Source organism: Myotis nattereri (assembly GCF_964212035.1).
Source record: "Myotis nattereri genome assembly, chromosome: 19".
Lineage (NCBI taxonomy): Eukaryota > Metazoa > Chordata > Mammalia > Chiroptera > Vespertilionidae > Myotis > Myotis nattereri.
In genome coordinates this window covers 22,890,988-22,911,267 of record NC_138095.1, presented here as the reverse complement: position 1 = coordinate 22,911,267, position 20,280 = coordinate 22,890,988, and the positions used below count along the sequence as shown (strand labels likewise).

At 50.8% G+C, this 20,280-nt stretch overlaps 1 protein-coding gene across 1 annotated transcript in view; it reads right to left on the bottom strand.

Moving 5' to 3' along the window:
• Positions 1-20,280, bottom strand: part of MYO18B (myosin XVIIIB) — a gene marked incomplete at its 5' end in the record, with an annotated part of 162,267 nt that overhangs the window by 27,353 nt on the left and 114,634 nt on the right. The window lies entirely within an intron of this gene.

Sequence of the window (20,280 nt, the reverse complement as noted above, 5' to 3'; positions counted from 1 at the left end):
CAGTTTGTGAAAATTCATGGCACTGCATACACGGATGAGAAACACACGCTCTTCTGTATGTACTATGTTTCAAGGAAAAAGTTACAAGAAATCCAGAATTATTATTTTCAAGTGTTATAGAATTCAGTGCTGGATTGCACACTCTTAGTCTGTATCAGGTATTTATGGCCACATGACAGATCCCAACACCTCGGGTTTGGAAATATCAAGTATTTTTCTGCATCTTGTGGTTTTCTGGGGGTCAGGAATGTGCGAGTGGCTTGCTTATCTGGGTGGAACTGGCTCCAGGGCTGTGGTAGGCTGATTAACGGCCACCAAAGATGTCCACGTTCTCATCCCCAAGACGTGAATGTGGTAACAAGAGGGATTTTGCAGTTGTGATGACATCAAAGACCTTGAGGTGGTGAGATTATCTTGGATTATCCACCTGGACCCTAAATGTAATCAGAGGGGCCTTGTAAGAGGGAGGTGAGAGGGCCGGTGGGGGACAGAGCAGCAAGTGGTGATGGGGTCTCAGACTGGAGTGATGCAGGAGCCAGGAGATGTGGGTGCCTCTGGAAGCGGGAAGAAGCAAGGAAAGGACTGTCCCCCGGAGCCTCCGGGAGGAACCAGCCCTGCTTGCACCTTGACTTTTACCCCTTAAGCCTCATTTTGGACTTCTGACCTCCACAACATAAAGAGAATGGATTGTGTTCTTTTAAGCAACTACGTGTGTGGTCGATTGTCGCAGCTGTAATAGGAAACTACGATATAGGCTCTCTCAGGAGGTTACAACCAAGACCCCAGCCAGGGCTATGGTCATCCGAAGGTTCGACTGAGGCTCCAAGGAGACCCACTGACAGGGCTGTGGAGTGGGGGCCTTGGTTCCCCTACACTCACGGAGCTGCCGAGTGTGCCCTCCTGACATAAGGGCTGGCTGTCCCAGAACATGTGATCCATGACAGGGCAAGGCAAATGCCAGATGCCTCTTAGAACCTAGCCCCAGAAGTGAGGGGTCATTAAAACTGACATCATCTATTGGTCACACAGACCTACTCTGACACAATATGGGAGGGGGCTCCACAGGCATGTGAACGCCAGGGGAGGAATCGCTGGGTACCATCTGGAAGCCGGCTACCCCTGTAACACTGAAAAGTTCTCCTATATAGACCCCATGCCAATCGCCTGCCCTCCCTCAAAGATAAAGCCTGTAGCCACCCTGAACTTCTTCCCACTTCTAAGAATGCATCTGTTTATGGATTGAGTTGTGTTTCTCCTCCCCTCCCCCCCCCCAAAAAAATGTTTTAAATCCTAACCCCAGTCCCTCAGAATGTAACTGTGTTTGGAGATCGGGTCTTTACACAGGTACTCAGGTGAAGACGAGGTCCTTCAAGGGAGCCCTAATCCAATCGGACTGGTGTGGTCATAAGAAGAGGGGGGTTTGGAGACAGAGACAGACCCCAGGAGGGAAGAGGGAGTGAGGACGCCCAGGGAGAGCACCACATGCAGACGGGGAATTGGAGCGATGCGGCTACAAACTGAGGCACATCGAGGATTGCCAGCCAAGCACCAGAAGCCGGGGGAGATGCACCGAGCAGCCCTTCTCGGGGCCTTCGGAGGAGTATGGTGCCGCCTACACTGTGATTTCAGACTTCTGGCCTCCAGACGGTGAGGCAATAAATTCCTAGTTCCCAAGCCACCCAGTTCGAGGTACCCTGTCACCAACCGCAGCCCTAACAACTCCTGGGACACCATGCGATCTTTTTTCTTTTAAACGCCATTCTAGTCATGTGCCTCTGAACACATACCTCTGAGGAATGTGCACGGAGGTGAGACTGTCTGTGCGTGAGCACCACACAGTGCACGTACACAGACCTGCATGGTACGGCCTGCTGCTCCGACGCTACCAGCCTGGGCAGCGTGTTACTGCACAAAACAACACGAGATTAAATCGAACACGAGAGAAAAGGATGCAATCAAGAGATGCAGTAAACACAAGATGGGTGAGGCCGCTGCCGGCGTAGCACGGCCTACTGTTTCACAGCCAACTTTTTTAAAAGTAGAGAGGGTACACTAAATGATGATAAAAGGTACAGTACAGTAAATAATCGTGTCTGATCATTATCAAGTATGAGGCACCGTACGAGGACAGCTAGGACCTCACTAGGCTATGACAACAGTAGGTGATGGGAACTTTTCAGCTCCATTACAACCGTATGGGACCACCGCCGTCATATATGCGGCCCATTGTTGACCGAAATGTCGTTATGCGACACATGGTTGTGCTTTATTTTCTGGTTCTAATAGGGTGCACGACAGAGAAGTTAGAAATAAAGAAAGGGGCAAAAAAAATGACCCCTCAGTCCATTACATGGGGACACCAGCCCTGATGACTGTGTTACGGTATCTCCGCCCTCGTTCATGGCTGCACATGTGATAAGACACATACACACACTCAGCTAAAACGGCTCTGTGTTACAGGCAGAATGGAGCTGGCCATGCAAACACGCAGGGACCTTGGAGACACCCCCCCCCCCCCGCCCCCAGCCTGCCCTGCAGGATGCTCCTCCCATCTTTCCTTTCCCATCTCATTTTTCTGATGGTTTTCAATGCCCCCAGCTATTGCCTGAGGGCCTTTAAAGCTTTCTGCAAGGCTAACCTTTTAGGCAATTTGGGCTGTTTGAAACCTAGGTGATAAGATGTGGCCTGCAGAACATCTAACATGTGTGTGGTTGCTATGCACATGCAGGCCTTACATCAATAGCTGTGGCCAATACACCCGATATCCGGCCGCGGCAGGGGCTGAACCACAACTTGGCGCCCCCTCCCCAGGTCCTCTCTCCGTCAGACAGTGCTCTCCGCTCTCCGTCTCCGGTTCCTGCTTAAACACTGGGTGCAGCTACTTCAGTAACCATCGTGCCCGGTCTGGGGCTCCAATGGTGACGAGGGGGCTCTGTACTTGATTTTGGGGTCCCAAGTTCCCCCTGTTGGGTGGGGCAGACTCCTCAGCAGGCACAGAAGGGACAAGGCTGGGGGTCTCTTGGGCCAGTGGGATGGGGACGGAGAGGGAGGGGGGTCAGGCTTTGAACAGTGTGCAACTCCACTGTGAGTCTTTAAGTCAGGAGGTTCACAGATAAAACACAACGATAACCTCTCTAAAGCTCCTTATAGCTCTGGCTCTCCCAGGCTCTAAAACCACCCCAGCCTGTGGCCTGTGATGTGGCATCTTCAGAAAGGGACACAGAAGGACTGCCGCTGGAGTCCAACCCTCTCAAGGCTGACCCCCGCAGAGCCCTCACAAAGCCACCATCCCGCCTGGCGTGACCTCCAAGGAGCCTGCTCCCCACCGTCCACAGTCGCCCACCCAAACTGCTTCCTGAAAAAAAAAAAAATGACAAAAGGCATTTCATTTTTCTGCTCAAGCTCAAATATGACATATCTGTGCCACCGGATTTTCCTGACAGAAGAATAATTATAGCAACATAATTAAGTCTCAAATGCAAAAATGATCTGTACCGTGTAGACCGGCACTACACTTCCCGCATCAGAGGCCCACTGTTCCAGGCAGCAATTATCAAGCCACCCTCTGACATGTCTTATTTCAATTTACATGGAAATGAAGCTCATAAATCTCAGCCCACTAGCCCGTATGATGGCAGAAATGGGGAAAACGGACTCTGAAATTTCTCAAGTGGCCACTGGGTTTTATATCCATGGACGTTAGTGTGAGAACAAGGTATTATGTACCTCTGGTTCCTTCTCTGGGCCTCGAGTAGCTCATCAATATAATGGGCTAACATCTCACATCTTTCCCCTGCTCTCTATTCATGATCATAAACGTAGTCTCTATCACCACCCCCTGTGGGTTCTGTAGTCCTTCCTCTCTCGGGTCCAGCCCCTCGCTGTGCTGTATTCCATAAAGCAGGCACGGGAGACGCCTCCATCGGACCGAGTCCTCTCCTGCGTAGGAGGCTCCAGGGTCTCCTCATTTCCCACAGTCCAATCTGAGTGGTTTACCTATCACCCCCTTCCCAACCCACTCCAAGGTTCTTCTTCCGCTCTACACACTCTGCACCCGACACATCAGCAATTTTCATAGACTTCAGCAGCTCCCAAACATGCTCTCTTCTTTCCTGCCTCGGTGCCTTTGCACTACCATTCCACCACCTGGAATGCTCTTCCTTGCTCTGACAAGTGAACTCCTATTCATCCTTCAAGACCCATTCCACAGTCACTTCCTCTCGGGTGCCTTTTCTGGCTCCCCTGGGTAGAATTTGCTGCTTTCATCTCTGTGCCTCGAGCAATTGTACAAGCCACTGGGGTGAGCATAGACCCCATGAGAGTGTAATTATTCTCTAATCGGATTTCCTACTATATTGAGGTCCTTAGGAGTAGGGTTGTGCTCAGCCCTACATCCCAAATGCACTGCCTGGAACTCAGAAGTCACCACAGGAGCCACATTTCAGCTTTCGGTTCTCGCAGCTCTGAATTCGTGATGGGGGCAGCGTGCAGCAGGTCTCACCACTGTGGGGCTTCGGTCTATCCACGTAAACACAGGCTTGCAACCCAGCTCCACCACTGAGAGCAAGACCCTGGGCAGGCCATTGCCCGCCTACCTGAGCCTCAGTTTCCTCGTCTGTAAAGTGGGAATGATGACAGCATTGCTGTGGGACAAATCGAGTTCATGAGTGCACTGCATAACATGAAGGAGGTGCTCAATAACCATCAGCCTTCTTTCCTGTTCTCAGAACTACTGGGGGGGGGGGCAGTTTGGGAAATGTGGCAAGTGCATGGGGTCTCCTCTATTTTGGTGCTTTGTTACCCTCGCCCCATCCCGCTGGTCCTCTCACGTACTCATTTAGGCCTCTGGTGCACTCAACTCTGCACCCCACTGGCCACAACATTTTATGTCCCAAATATGGTCTCCCAAGTCCTTCCTGTCCCCTCTCCACCAACACATGCTCATTCTCTGCCCCACTGTCTCAATGCCACGTCACCATTCATGCCAACACGCCCACGAATCAGATAAAACCATTACTGCCAATGCACCTGACCCTCCTGGGTCAGGTTAGGCCTCGCCCCTGTTAACACCCTATGTGTCCAGTGCATCCCGGGACAGGCCTGGCTGGGGATCGCAAACACCGCCCATAAATACCGGAGGCGGAAGACTGCTCCTTAATGAAGGCATCCAGGCCAGCAGTGGCCAAACAACCGCATCCCAGCAGCTATGCCAGGTAGGCACAGCCCAGCAGAGAGAGCACGGGGGTGAGGCTGAGACCTGCATCCGACACAAGCCCCGGAAACAGGTCCCGACTCCCCCAGCACCAATGGCCACACGGCAGAGCCGGTCTCCCCAGCTCCCCGGTGCCATCAGCTCCCTTCCTGTCTCCACGCAGAACATCGTGCGGCTCAAATCACATTCGGGTGCTGTGTAAACTGCGAAGAGCTAGATGCACACGAGATCGTTATTTATCACGCTGTTTCTCCCCGCTCCAGAGATCCCCTCCCTCTCCAGGAAAATCCCGTCACCCCATAATGACTGCGGCCCCAGCCGGTGGGTGTTCTCAACGGGCCAAAGAACCATCACGAATGAACGCAAGCGAAGAGGGAGAAACAATCTCTCCCCAGGGAATCAACCCTCAGCAACAGTCTGGTGTTATTAGCTATGTCCCCCCGAGAATGCATCAGGGAGGACACGGGCCGGAGCTATTGGTATCGGCAATCAATGCCAGACCCCGGCCCTCCCCACACTCGGACCAGAGTCAATGCCGTCTGTCTGGCTGGGGACAGGGTGGAGGCGGGAGTGGCTGTCAGAGAAAGCGGTGCCTGCGACACAATCAGAGTGCGGCCAGGCGTGATGACGACTGGGGATGAGGACAACGGTGGTTTCTGGATTTGACCGGCCTCCTGCTGCTGAAGCGAGAGGTGGTCACAGGGACACGGACCCCTGGCCTCTCTCAGTGCAGTGGGGAGTTCCATCCACTGCCTGGGAAATGGGCTTTTTGGGTAGTTAGGACTCGTTTATTCGTGCCACTTTTTTTTTTAAATAAATCCTCATCTGAGGATATTTTTCCATTGATCTTTAGAGAGAGTGGAAGGGAAAGAGGATGGATGGATGGAGGGAGGGAGAGAGAGAGGAGAGAGAGGGGGAAAGAGAGAGAGGGGGTTGAAAACTGCTACCGAGGTATGTGCCCTTGACTGGGAATCAAACCCCGATCCTTTGCTCTAACCCCTGAGCCAAACCGGCCAGGGCTCTTCATGCCTCTTTTTAGTGGGAGGGTTTCAAATGGACTCCTGTAATCCAAGCGCACTGCGCGGCCTCCAGAGCGGGGCTCGGGTGGGTCTGTATTTTCTGGACTGAAGGATCCTGAGCTACAAAGAAGGGCTTCTCAACCTCAGCATTCCTGACATTCGGGGCCAGATAGTTCTCTGTTGCGGGGAGGGAAGTGGCAGTCCTGCGCCTGGTAGGATGGTCAGCAGCATCCCTGGCCTCCACCAACGATATCAGCAGCACCCCACCCCCAAGTGACGCTGATCAAAATGTCTCCAGATATTGCAAAACACTCCCTAAGGGGCAAAATCAACCCCAGGGGAGAACCAGGCTAAAGCAGAAGGGTTGGTGGTCGACATTATTTTTTAAAAAGACCCAAACTCTGCACAGATGTGAATCTGAATCCTGGACGAACCACTTCCTGCTCTGTGACTTCATCTTAGAAACATACCCCTCTCCTCCCCGGACTTCAGGGGGGTCTGGAGAGAGGAGACAGTAGGTACAGTGAGTGGTACTCCAGGTGGGGTCCCCGGCCCAGCACCAGCAGCCTCTCTGACTTCTGGTCAGGAATGCAGACTCCCAGGCCCACCTGAACCTGCTGGCTCAGGGTCTGAATTGTGACCCCCTCCCCAGGTGGTCCGTGGGCACGCCACGCTGGAGAAATGCCACCTCTGCTGGAGAGCGCGGGGTGTGCTGTCCAGGAGACGAAGACGCATCCTGCTGTCAACCAGCCCTGGAGAACCAGCTGTGGGCAGGTCACACCACCTCATTTATAACGTGTGGGTGAGAACGGGAGAAACGCCCTGGCTCCTGAGGGTCACAGCGCAGACGTCACCCGGCGCTGCAGGGGCAGCACGGTGCACAGTGTTTGCCGGCCGCCGACGGGCCAGGCACATCAGTCCCCAGGCTGCCAGCCTCCTTCTGCGGCCATTGTTAGCCTGGGCTCCCGGCGGCGGAACATAAAGAGGTGGGCGCTCCCTCCCTACACTTTTGTGATCTTCCCTTTGATGGAGTCTAAAATTATATCAGCCACTTGGCCACTCATGGTCCATTTGTTCATTTATTGACTCAGCAGGAAAGAAAAACAACTGCTAAGCGGTGTGCACTCTCTCTTCCCTCCACCTCTCAAGGTTACGGCCGGGTGGCGCGTGCCTCTCCGATGAAAAGCCTCATCAAATCGTGCTTGCAGCTGGGGGCCACCGGCACTTGCCAGGGCGATCAATCCTGCCCTCCCAGGCACTCAGGGTAATCTGCTTCTGATCGAGGGGCGGGGTTCACGGGGGTTGACCAGCACTCTGGAAACCAGGTTCTCGCTCCATTTTTCCTCAGTTCAAGGACAAGCCCTCCGGCCCTCTCCCAGGGCCAGGAGCATGCTAGCAACAGCCCCTGGAGGCTCTTTCTTCCCCTAATTGCCTCTCTGGAGGGCAGATGCTGTCCTGGGAGAGACAGTGGTCTGAAACAGGCTAAACTGTCCTTAAAATGGCTCCGGGTTTGAATGCCCTTTGGCATCCCTGCAGATAGGTCTGTGTTTCCTGTGCAAGTCCAAGCACTTGAGGAAACCCTTGCAGTGTGCACGTCACAAAACAGGGCGGGTGGCAGGCTGTGGCCCACAGGTCACCTCTGGCCTGTGTCTGCTTTTGTGAATCAAGTTTTATTGTAGCACAACCACACGCATTCATCCATGTATTATTGTCTATGGAGGCTTTCAGGTTCAGAGGTTGAGACAGAGAGATTCTAGAGTCCACAAAGCTCAAAATACACCTATAGTTATTAGAGGAGGAGGAGGAGGAGGAGGAGGAGGAGGAGAAGGAGGAGGAGGAGGAGGAGGGGGAGGGGTATTTCCTGGATCCTAAAATCCTAAGGTTCTAAACTTCTGTAGCACTAAGAGCTAACAATTCTAAGAATGTATGGATGTCAATATCCATCTTCTAATGGGTTGAACCACATGAAATCAACTATATCCCATCATTTTTGAACTATGTGGATGGCCAATTTCTACTGTTCGACCTGGTAAGATTTTAATACCATGTATGTCTTATGATTCAAGATGCTCTAAGTCCTAAGGTTTTCTGGCTTGACGATTCTAAGGTCTTGTACATCCCAGTTCTAAGATGCAACCACACGGAATCCTAAGAGCCTGTGGGTCTATGTGTTGAGGAGACCTATTGATAATTCGGAAGTGCTACTGTGTGGGAGGAAGGAAAGGCATGGAAGGCGATTAGCACATCAAAGAGCTGTGCTGGTAGATCCTTTTTTTCCAAAAAAATGCAGGCCAGTGGTACCTTGTGGAAAAAATAATATAATACAGAGAGTAGATGACAATGTTTGTATCCTTGCCATCCCCCGACCAGGGTGGCCCAGGGCACAAATGGGGTTTAACTTAGAGGCCCTGAGGCCCCAGTGAGGCGCAACCTCGGGCTCTCAGGAGGACATGAAAACATCTCATTTCCTGCCTCCTTTCCTTTTGTGTGCTGAGCAGTGACATCAGTCTTCCTTTTCTCTCCCCACCACCAAGCAATTAGCGCACAAAGGCAGGAGCCTGAAGGATCCCTGAGCATTGGTGTATGAGCCTCTCTCCAGCAGCCGCTTTGTGGCTAAACCTCTGCCAAACATTAGTAACAGCACAAGCATGTCATCTCCCACCGAAAGCAAACAGGAAGCCTAGCTCTCTGCCCCGCGGGGGGCTGTCATCTGCAGGGAGCTGCAAATTCCCTGAACAAGGACAGACATGGCTTGCTTTTTGCCTTGCTTTCTCCATTTGAAAACTTGGGGCGGGATGAGATGAGAATGCTGGTAGAGAAATGAATGTGTTGATTCTAATGATCTGTGTGGGCGGCAGAGGTGGCTTGCAGCAGGATGGGCTCCGCGTCATGTACCTGGCACGCAGCCACGGCCAGGCTGGGAGAGGGCAGCTTTCCAATGAGGCTGGCGCCCAGGACGCTGAGCACAAACAGGGAGGCATCTGTGAGCCCACAGGTCCTAAGGGGGGATGCAGCACATAAGGGACAGAATGGTCAAACTGGAAATGATCCACCCACTGGCCTGGGCTTAGACCTCTGCTCTGAAGTTCAGGGCGTGCCTGCTCTTGAAGAGGCTCTGTGATGCTCTCTGCTCACCACTCTTGTGGTGATGATGGTGGTGAATGTGATGATGATGATGATGATGATGATGGTGATGGTGGTGGTGGTGGTGGTGATGGTGGTGATGGTCGTGGTGAAGGTGGTGATGATGATGATCATGGTGGTGATGGTGATGATGATGATAATTATGGTGGTGGTGGTGATGATGATGGTGATGGTGGTGATGGTGGTGGTGATGATGATGGTGATGGCGGTGGTGGTGATGGTGGTGGTGGTGGTGATGGTGATGGTGATGATGGTGGTGGTGGTGGTGATGTAAGCGTAAGTGGCTAGCTATTGGTAGGGGAAGGGAGCAAAGGGAATCGGACATTGAGCGTAACAAACTGGGGAGCTGAATCAGACACTGGCCCTGCTTCACGGGGAAGTTGCAGCATTCCTGGGCTCTCCAGGAATTCACCGCATTGCCCTGCCCAGAGGATTAACACCCTTCCCCCCTGTGCAGGAAGGAAGGACCAGCTTTCCAGTCTCCCCAGGGCACAGTGGGTCCATTCGCCCAGACTATGGGGCAGGAGGGGGAGGAATAAACAACAAGGGACATTCCTCTGCTGGGTGCATGCACGGCAGGAGCCGCGATGGTGACCACACAGGTCTATCCAGCTGGAAGAGGACTGGATTGGATGAGGCACACAGACCCCCAAAGATCTAGGAAATGGATTGGTTAGAGGGAGGGTCCAACACCAGCTTGTGAAGGATCCGGAAATGGATTGGTTATTTTGAAAAAGTGCCTGGTCCTTCTCAAGCCCAATCTGATATATTCAGCCTAACAGAGGATCTCTCTCTCTTTCTCTTTCTCTCTCTGTCTCACACGTACTCACAGCATTTCTTTGCGGGTCCTCTCTTCATAGCAGCTACATGGGCCTGAGGCTGCCTTGTTCTGGGACTAGTGCTCAGTTTAGGGAAGGGCACATCACCCAAATCGTGCCATTGGAACCTCTAGGTTCCATTCCTAGACTTCTGTCTGATCTATTTTGGGTACCAGGGTCCTTCTTATTGAGGCTGACAAGTTGGTCATTTTTCAGCCTCACTGTCACCAGGGAAGGGAAAGCCGACCTGAGGATGGAGATGGAGAGGGAGGGGTTCACCCAGTGGTGTGCAGGTGACTATTTAAAACCGGCTCTGAAAGTGGGAGAAAAAGCCCTGGTTTGTAGCATTTGCCAATTCCCATGGCATCGATTCTCCCTCAATGGCTAATGTCAATCTAGCAACGTGACGTCCTTGAACACAGTTGGGAAGAGATGTTAGCCCTGGCACACTGGGTTTAGCCTGTTGACATCATCTGAGTCCCTGAATTCCACTGGGAACTGAAACCAGAGGTCACTAGACTTTTTTTTTTTTATTAACCCATGAATTCCCTTTTGCTTAAGCCAATATGAATTTTGTTTCTATCACTTACAACCAAGAGTCGTAACTTAAACCAGCTCACTCATCCTTTCCCACCACGTGCACTTGTGATTCCAAACCAGCCAATTCCCCCACAGCTTGTCTAGCCTTAAGGTCTAAGGGTCCTTCTCCCTTATTGTTTCTCAGCCAAAAACACACACAAAAGAGCACCAAAAAGAGATGAATTACTCTTCAAACCAAACTAGAGTTGGGAAGTCAATTCAGAACATTAAGACTCTGATCTGAGACCCCCAGATACCCTCCAGACCACTGTCCTCTGCAGACATCCAACTGTGACATGATGGTGCTTGCAATTGTGGAGATTAACCTTCCTAAGCCGCTCTGACATGCAATTAGGTGAAGCACAATCTCATCTAAACAGTCTGGATTGGATTTATCTGATTAATTTAATATACACCTGCAGCATTCAATCAATATCTCCCCCCGCCCCTTACGTTTTTGTTAAGTAATTAACTTAGTGGAGTTGAGTCACACTCACTTCCCGGAAGCCGAATGTGACAAAAGTTCAATTGATGGAGTCTCAGAGGACAAGATTAGTACCTGCTCTTCTGTTTGCCATCTCGGGACTCCACGCATTATTGGAAACTGGTATTAGCCACTTGAAATTCTGATTAATTACTGGAGAGCCTGTTTTCAGTGCAGAAACCAAGCCACAAGCCGGGGAGTAATAGACCCAATTATTCCTAGGTAGGCCTTCGGTAATAGATTTTATTATCGAGATATCTCATCTCAGAGGCAGACGCAAAGAAACTCATTTCATTAGATGATAACACCTCTTGAATCGAGACGGGCACATTCACCGCTTGGGATCGAGACAGCGTGGAAGAATTCTCTTTCAGGAAATGTGACTGGGGCAGGCAGCACCGGGTCGTAAGTCTCTTCTAGGATCTAGTGTTGGTTTGTACAGAAACCTTTTTGTGGGGGCAAACAGGCCACCAAGATGCCCTGAAGCAGGGAAGGGGGGGAGCGATATGAATACCCACGCTTTCCTCTGTCAGCTCTCTGAGAACATGTGGTCTGGGAACAGGGAGTTTATAAACGTGCTGGGCCATTTGGATCGCGCCGAGATAACGGAGCAGTAATTAGGAGAATTATCTCGCTGTCAGGAGAGCCATAAAGGTGTTATTTACGCCCAGCTCATGGCCCTACCTGCCCTTCATCTGGAATGCCTTTTTAAATACTTCCGTTCCCGGCCAAAGTAATTCATCTTTATGCTCTGAAGTTCAGAGGCGTCAGCAGGAGCGAAACACTGAGAGCTTCTCTAATTGAAACCCTTCACCTGGGTTTGGTGGAGGCCCCAGGTGAGTGGTGGGAGCGAGCTGCTGTCTGGCCTGGGGTTTGGAAATATGGGTCTTTGGGTGGTTAACAACCAAAATCAACAAAAACAAACATGAAAGCTAAACAGAATCTGGCTTCGGGCTTCCTGAGGCCCTCGCCAGAAGTGGCCAGATGCTCAGACAACGGGAGAAAGTGGACAAGAGGGGAGGATGGAGGAGCCAGCTTGCCTTCAGGGGTAGATAGGTGAGAGTCACGGCAAGACTGTCGCATGAGTTACTTGTTTAGTTTTTCTGAGTAGATGTGATCATACCCACTTTACACACAAGTTGAACGAATATCCTTGCAAGGGTCGAGTTCCAATGATGAATTTTTTTGTAAAACACAGTGAGCCAGAGGATTTGACTTCAGAGCCCTTTGACTCCACACTTCCCCTCCTTCCACTCCCCCACAGCCTCCTAACCAGGGCAGGGTGTCCCCACCCAAGGAGACACCAAGCCAGTGGTGTGGTAGAACTGGTGCATGCTGGCTTACAAGAGCCGACTGCTGTATTTTAAGGAATTCTGTGAGCCAGTTGTTAAAACACAGTCATTATCAAAAATTAAGTGATGTAAACTTACAATTAAATAAAATCTTATGAAAAACAAAGGCATTGCTTCCTAATCATTTTACTAACGTTTGACTGTTATCTATGCTTGTGGAGTTGGGTCTTTCTTTTCTGCCTGGTCAACGTGCTATACAGTCAGAGGCCGCATGATGACGGTTCCGTCCATGACGGGCCGCATATGAGACAGGGGTCCCACAGATGGCAATGGAGCAGAAAAATCCCTCCCACCTGCTGATGTCACAGGCGTCTTAAACATCGGAGGCCAACACATTGTTTACGTTTGTGGTGATGCTGGTGTAAACAAGTATGGCACAATCAATTAGGTACAGCACATAATACCTGACACAGAATAACAACTACTTACTATACTCTATTTTTCATCATTATATTAGAGTGTACTCTTTCTACTTATAAAAAGAAAGTTTGCTGTAAAAGTGTATGCTGTGTCATACCTCGGTGGCCTCAGACATTTTGTGTGCACTAAGTCTCCTGATTGCATCATTTTCTCTTGTGCCTGATTAAATCTCGTGTTGTGTGTACAGTAACACACTGCACAGGCTTGTAGCCTCAGAGCAAGGGGCTATCCCATGTAGCCTGGGTGTGTAGTAGGCTAGACCAGCGGTCAGCAAACTGCGGCTCGCGAGCCACATGCGGCTCTTTGGCCCCTTGAGTGTGGCTCTTCCACAAAATACCACGTGCAGGCGCGCATGTACAGTGCAATTGAAACTTTGTGGCCTGTGCGCAGAAGTCGGTATTTTGTGGAAGAGCCACACTCAAGGGGCCAAAGAGCCGCATGTGGCTCGAGAGCCGCAGTTTGCTGACCACTGGGACAGACCATCCAGGCTTGTGTACGTGCACCCGCTCTGTGATGTTCACACAACAAAATTGTCTCGCGACGCACATCTCAGAATCCAAACGCATCCCCGTCGTTCAGTGGCGCATGACCGTGTAAAGGCGTGCCTCTGCGCCTAGCTTCCTAGTTCCACATTCACCGACAGTCCAGTGTTAGCGTGGAGTCAGCCGAACGGGAGGGTTTACACCACAGAGATGGACACACACGGCACCCGGGACCCTGCCTATCCTGGAGAACGGCTGCTAACCACTTGCTAACAACCCCCTCTCCCACGGTTTTCTCGTGGGACAGTGGGGCCTGGTGGAGCGCGCTCAGGTCCCAGTTCACTGTCACCTCCCGTCTGCGTCAAGGGGAGGCTCTGCCTTACCGGGACATTCCCTAACACAGATGCCCCTCGTATGTTTCAGGGCTCACACTTTTTCCCCCATTGTTTTCCCCTGGAAGGTGGAAAAAATATACCCCCAAGTAACAGCAAATAAATAATTCACGAATCATGTATAATGGATGCTGGATTTAACAGAAGTAGAGCCGTAAGTGGTTGTCTATTAACTATTTATGACTTTGCCCGGGCAGCTGACAAGCCAGGCTCAGGGAGGGGATCACACCCGTGCTGCCATGTTTTATTTAAACATTATTAAAAGTACACAGTCTGCAGCTAGGCTTTCAATTCCATTCAGAATTAGATTCTGCCGCGGAATCGCCTGTGGGTCTCCGCAAGGCTGGGATTGAGTTTTGCTGGAACCTCTGTCCTTTCCCTTTGCTCTAGGAATTTGAGCTCCTTCCTCCTCTTATCTTGGAATTCCTCCCTCACTCCTGAGGCCCCTTATCCAGTTTTTCTGTGACCTGGGGCGCATCAAGTCACCCCTCTGAGCCTCAGTTTGATCATCTGTAAAATGGGGAGTACCATAGGTGTTACCTTAAGGATTATTGTTAAGATGTCACGAGAGCAGTGATTCTTAACGGGGTGGGGGTGGGGGTGGTTTTGCTCCCAGAGAACATCTGGCAGTGTCTGGCGATACCTTTGATTGTGATAACTTGGGGGAGGGGTGTTAACTGCATCTAGGAGAGGCCAGGGAAGCTGCTAAATATCCTTCAAGGCACAGGACTGCCCCCACAACAGTCAGTTATCCAATCCCAACTGTTAACAATGCCAAGATGGAGAAACCTGAGATTACAGAATCGAAAGCAATATTCATTTTTATGACTCCCTTTTTAAAAAGTGTACTTGAATGGCTAAGGCTAGGTGTCTAAAACTGATGAGTAAGACACTGGGGTTGTGCTGGTCGGGCCTGGATTCAAATTCTGCTTCTGCCCCTTGCTGGGAATAAAGCTTTGGAGAAGGCGCTGCAGCTCTCCAGCTTTCGAGTTCTTTATTAGTAAGATGGTGACAATTACTGCAAGGGGCAAGGCTTGAATGAGAGACTCCTCACCCAGTGCCCAGCACGTAGGGATAGATAAACAAATCAACATCACCATCATCCACCATTACGGGCGTGGAATGGGATGTGGATGTGAAGCTGGTGGACTTATGATAACGTTTAAGTAGAAAGTTAGCAGAGTACCCGAGTACGAAGAAAGGAGAAAGAAAAGCAAAGCAGCCTCTATTAAGCACCTGCTGTATGCCATCACTTGGCACCTTTACATATATCATCTCCTTTAATCCTCACAGCCACCCGATGAGATGGGCTGCACTATACCACCCCTGTTGGACAGAGGGGGAAACTGAGGCTCTGTAATGCTAACTCAGCTGCCTAAAGGCTCAGGCTCCAGGTCCAGTGCTCTTTCTACCACCCTGTAGGGCACTGAATACCCTCCCGTTAAAACTCCTACCACTTGGAAACCCAGAAGGTGGCCTTTTTGGAAACAGGGTCTCTGTGAGTGTAATTAGTTAAGATGAGGTCGCACTGAATTAGGGTGGGCCCTAAATTCGATGACTATGGTTCTTATAAGAAGAGGAGAGGATACAGAGACAGAGGAGAGAAGGCCCTGAGGACGCAGGGGCAGAAATGAAAGTCATGGTGCCAGCTGGGAACACCCGAAGCCGTCAGAAGAGAAAGGAAGGATTCTCCCCTAGAACCTTCACAAGGCGGGTGGCTGTGCCGACACCTTGATTTCAGACGAAGGCCCTGGAACTGCGAAAAGAATACGTGCACGTGGTTTTAAGACAACCCGTTTTAGGTAATTTTTACAGCAGCCCTAAGAAGCTAATGTAGATCCTTCTCTCAACATGAGTCAAAACAATTCAAACCTAGACAAGTGGGAGGTAAAGAAGAGAGCAGGCTGGGGGTGGGGGTGGGGACGGGATTCTGCAATTGGCCTTGGTGGGGAAGCTGCAATGAGAAAGGAAGAGGAGGAGGAGGAGGAGGAGGGGAAGAGGCTGTGTTTCTATTCCCACGTGTGGTTTATCTGACTTTCTGGATATCTGGACATTCACTAGACATGTGCTGAATGCACGTGCAGGGAAGTCACAATGAAATGATCATATGAGGAAAGCAAACGCTGCATCCTCCATGCAATCTTCTCCAGGGCTGCCGGTTGTCCCCAACCACTTCTTTCTTGTAACAGAATTACTTAGGGACACGTGCGTCTCCTCCTCTCAACCTTGAGCTCTCCAAGGGCACAGTACCTGGACCATTCCTGTCTGCATCTCCCATAACATCAGCCCCAGGGCCAGGATGCAAACTAAAGTGTGTTGATCTGAAAATTCCAAGTTTTAAGACAAACTTTTTGAGCTGTTCTCTTAAGAGGCAGGAGTTCAAAATGTTAAAGAAACAATTTGGCAAACAATTAACTGAGAACCTACCCTATGCTAGAGACCCAGAGTGAAGTAACACCCATCCCTCTGTCTAGGAAGATAAGAACAAGGCAAGTATGGTGATATGTGCATGGGCGGGGTGAACACAAGGGAAGTAGATAACTTAGTAAGGAGTGGAGATAAAACAGGGAGGGCTTCCAGGAGGTGAGGTTTGATCTGAATTTTGAAGACTGAGTAGGCAGGCAGAGGATGCTGGAAAACAAAGGTGGTGAGTCAAGAAATAACAATGCATTGGGTCCTGAACAGTTGCTTCCATGCGTGAGTAGAACATGCGAGGTGACGAGAGGCAGACAATCAAAGGCAGGAAAATCTACCGAGGCTGGATTTCACGGGCTCTGGGAAAGAACTGGGGCTTTGTTGCAAAAACAATAAAGAGCATTGGGAGACTTCTTAGCAGAACAGTAACACAGTAAGCTGTGTTCCTTCTGGAAAGATCTTCAATAGGGAGGAGCAAGAATGGAGGACAAGGGGCGATCCAAGGTAGAGGGTAACTGTAGAGGCCGAGACCGGAGGGGATGAGTTTAAATAGACACAGGAGGCAGGGATGGAGCAGGAGGGCATGGACTTGAGAAGTACCTAAGGAGGGTAAAAGCAACAGGCCTGCCCACTAACTGCGTGAGCCCCACGGAGCCAGGCCACTGCAGTTTCCAGCTCGGGCCCCTCTAAGAGTGAGCAGAAAAGCACCATCAAAGCTCTTCAAGACCTGGGAGGCTTATGAAAAGGACACCTGGCTCAGGAAAGAGTTGAGATGACAGATTCGGGCCAAGGCAATGAAGGGTCAACCCAACAGGTGCAGCCTCCGAACTAAAAGCAGGTGCACTGGCCAAAAGCAGGCAGAGGGCAGGCTTCCCTGTCACCTCGGGCTCTTCCTGCTGCCCTTGACCTCCCCCTGACCACCTCTGGACCGCCTGGGCTTTGTTACTATTGGAAAACAACAGGCCACAAATCCACGGATGCGCTGTCTCCTCGCTCCAATGACAAAGGGACTTGAATGATTTAGAGGCCAGAATATTTTTTTCTCCATAATGGCTCCTGGAGTCGCCAGGAATAGTACATTTACTAAAATTAATGGCAAAACCTCATTTTTCTTTTTTCCAGGAGGAGAAGTTCCATCGGCGGGATAATTGATCCTGATCTGGACGTGCCGGTGCACCAGCGAGGGGTGTAAATCATTCACACGAAACAACTCGCAGCCTTTAAACCAACAGCAACAGTGACAAATGGTACAGGCTGGAGACAGGCGGAAAGGAACCCAGAGGGAAGATCCATCAACATCCTTCTCACTTCTCACCAGGGCCCAAGTGCGGGACCCTGTTTTTTGGTCTCCCACAGCAGAGCCATTATTCAGCAGCGTTGGGTTGAAAGGGCAGAACTGGATACTCAGGGATAACTTCAGAGTTGGACACACAGGGTTGCCAATCTTAGCTCTGCCACTCGCCACTCTGCAGCCCTGGGTAAGGCACCTCACAAGTCTGAACCCCCACTTTCTCCACCTGCTGGGGTTGTCCTAAGTGTGAAAGAAGACAACATCTGCAAAGGGCCAGAGCATAGAGACTCAACAAACATTTGTCCAAATGAGTGAATGAATAAGTGGGTGAATGAATGCTTGGGCTGGGGAGTTAGGGAATTCTCTTCCTCTCATGGAGATTGGAATTTCATAAATGGAAAATGAAGAGGGCAATGCTTCACCCAAAGAAATGATTTGTGGTGGAGACGGGGCAGGATCCCCCAAATGCCAGCACGCAGACACCTTGTATTGTCAATGAAAGCTCTGCGCACCCCTTACAGAGGAATGTGTAAAATACACAGGCAATGGCCTCAGCCATCTCTCTCCATTCAATGTGAGCAACTTGAGGGCAAGAGTGTATCTTGTTCCCCATTGGATCCCCAACATCTAGCAGGAGGCTTGGCCCACAGTAAAATGTACACGAAGGAAGGAATCAGGACACCGAGGGCTCTGCAGGCTTTGGGGGAGGTTTTCAGAGAGCAGGTGCCATGGAGCAGTTGCCCCTGGTCTTAGAGAGAGGGGATGGAGGGGGGCACCCTGGTGACACAGACATGGACCCAGAAAGACAAATGGCATCTTCTGAGAAGCCTGGGAAAGGAAGGGGCCTCGGCCACAGGGTTCATCTTAAAATGACAGTGCTCACTGAACTCTCCCACTGAGCTGGGTTTTGTCTACCTTCCAAAAATATATATTTTTATTGATTTCAGAGAGGCCCTAAATCCAACTACAGGTGTCCTTATAAGAAAAAGACAGAGGGATGCTTGAGACCTGCGCACAGAGCAGCACAGCCTGTGGAGACAGAGGCAGAGACTGGAGTGATGCAGCCATAAGCCGAAAAACACATGGGACCCCCCGAATATGGACAAGGCAAGGAAGGATTCTCCCCTAGGCCTTCAGAGGGAGCACAGCCCCGCCAATACCTTGATTTCAGATTTCTGGCTTTTGGAGCTATGAGAGAATCGATCTCCACTGTTTAAAGCCACCCAGCTTTTGGGCATTTGTTAAGGCCGCCCCAGGAAATATACACACCTCCCAGCCACACACCCCACCACAAGAGAGTTCAGCCGGGGTGAATTTACCCAAAGCCTTGCAAGTAGAAACCAGAGAACGGTGCAGCTCTCCTTTCAGCTTACCTGCCAGCTTTCGGTTTTAGAGTTTTGTGTTCTTTCTATTTTGATTCATAGATAGGGGCTGTGTATCTTGTTAGTATTTTGGGGCCTTGAAAGATCTTAATGTGTCTCTGGGAAAAGGGAGAGGAGGAAGAAAGTGAGCAGAGAAAGAAACAGAGGAGAAAGGGAGAAGAGAGAGAGAGAGAGAGAGAGAGAGAGAGAGAGAGAGAGAGAGAGAGAGAGAGCGCCAAGGGGAGAGGGAAAACCCATTTTGATCTGGCCAGAACCTGTGGGTGTCTGGCCAGTTAAAGAAGACATCAGAGGAGAAAAGACCGGGGATGCTCTCTCGCTCCAGCCAGGAGGGAGCCGGGCTGCCTGAGAAGCAGGCTGGTTAATGAGGAAGTTATCCCGTCAAATGGAGGAAGGGCCTCTCTCCCCCAGAGCCCTGGTGGGTGGAGGAGCTGCCAGTCATGGGGCTCGGGCTTTGTCTGGGGACTTCCTCTTTGCGCGGAGCCTCACCACCTCCCACACAACAGCCAGCCTGCTGGCTTGTCAAGGGCAAAGCTGATGGGAATGACATTGACCATGGGGGACAGTGGCCAGGGAAATATACCTGCTGCAGGGCAATTTGATGAGAGTTGTCACAAAGCCAGAGTGGACAGGGCAGAAAGGAGCTAATGACAGGGGCTGAGAGGCCTCTGGGCCTTGGCATGGTGTGGGTCTCAGGGGAGGCTACGTGGTGGGGGGGCAATGAAGGTGCCAGATGCCTCCTGGGCCACAGAAACGAAAACCTGGCATCCTAGGGTTCTTCAGCCTCATGGGGAAAAGGCGGAGCAGGCTCTCTCAGACCTGTGATCTCTGCAGGAAACTGTTCTCAGAAAAATACACTGAATGATGAATAAAACCTTCCCATTGGGCAGGAAACAAATTTCGAAATGTCCCTTGGCCCACACCAGGGGGCAAGCATGGCTAGCGAATGAAGGCAGAGACTGCAGAGCTGGACAGACCTAGATTCAAATCCTTCCTCGCAGGTAGCGCCATTCTGAGACTCTCTCTGCCTCAGTTTCCCTGTCTGCAAAATGGAGATAAGCATAGTGCCTACCGCACAATACTGATCAGAGGATTTTAAGCGACAAATGTTTAACCTAGAACCTGGCAGGTAGCAAGTGCTTAAAAAATGGTGGCTTTAACATTATCCTCTTTATTTTTATGTTTGTTGTTGTTATTAACAGTCCGGAATTAGCACTGACATTGGCTAGGTGTACTCTCACACAAGTTACCTCACCTCTGTGAAGCCTCAGTTTCCTCATCTGTAAATGGGAC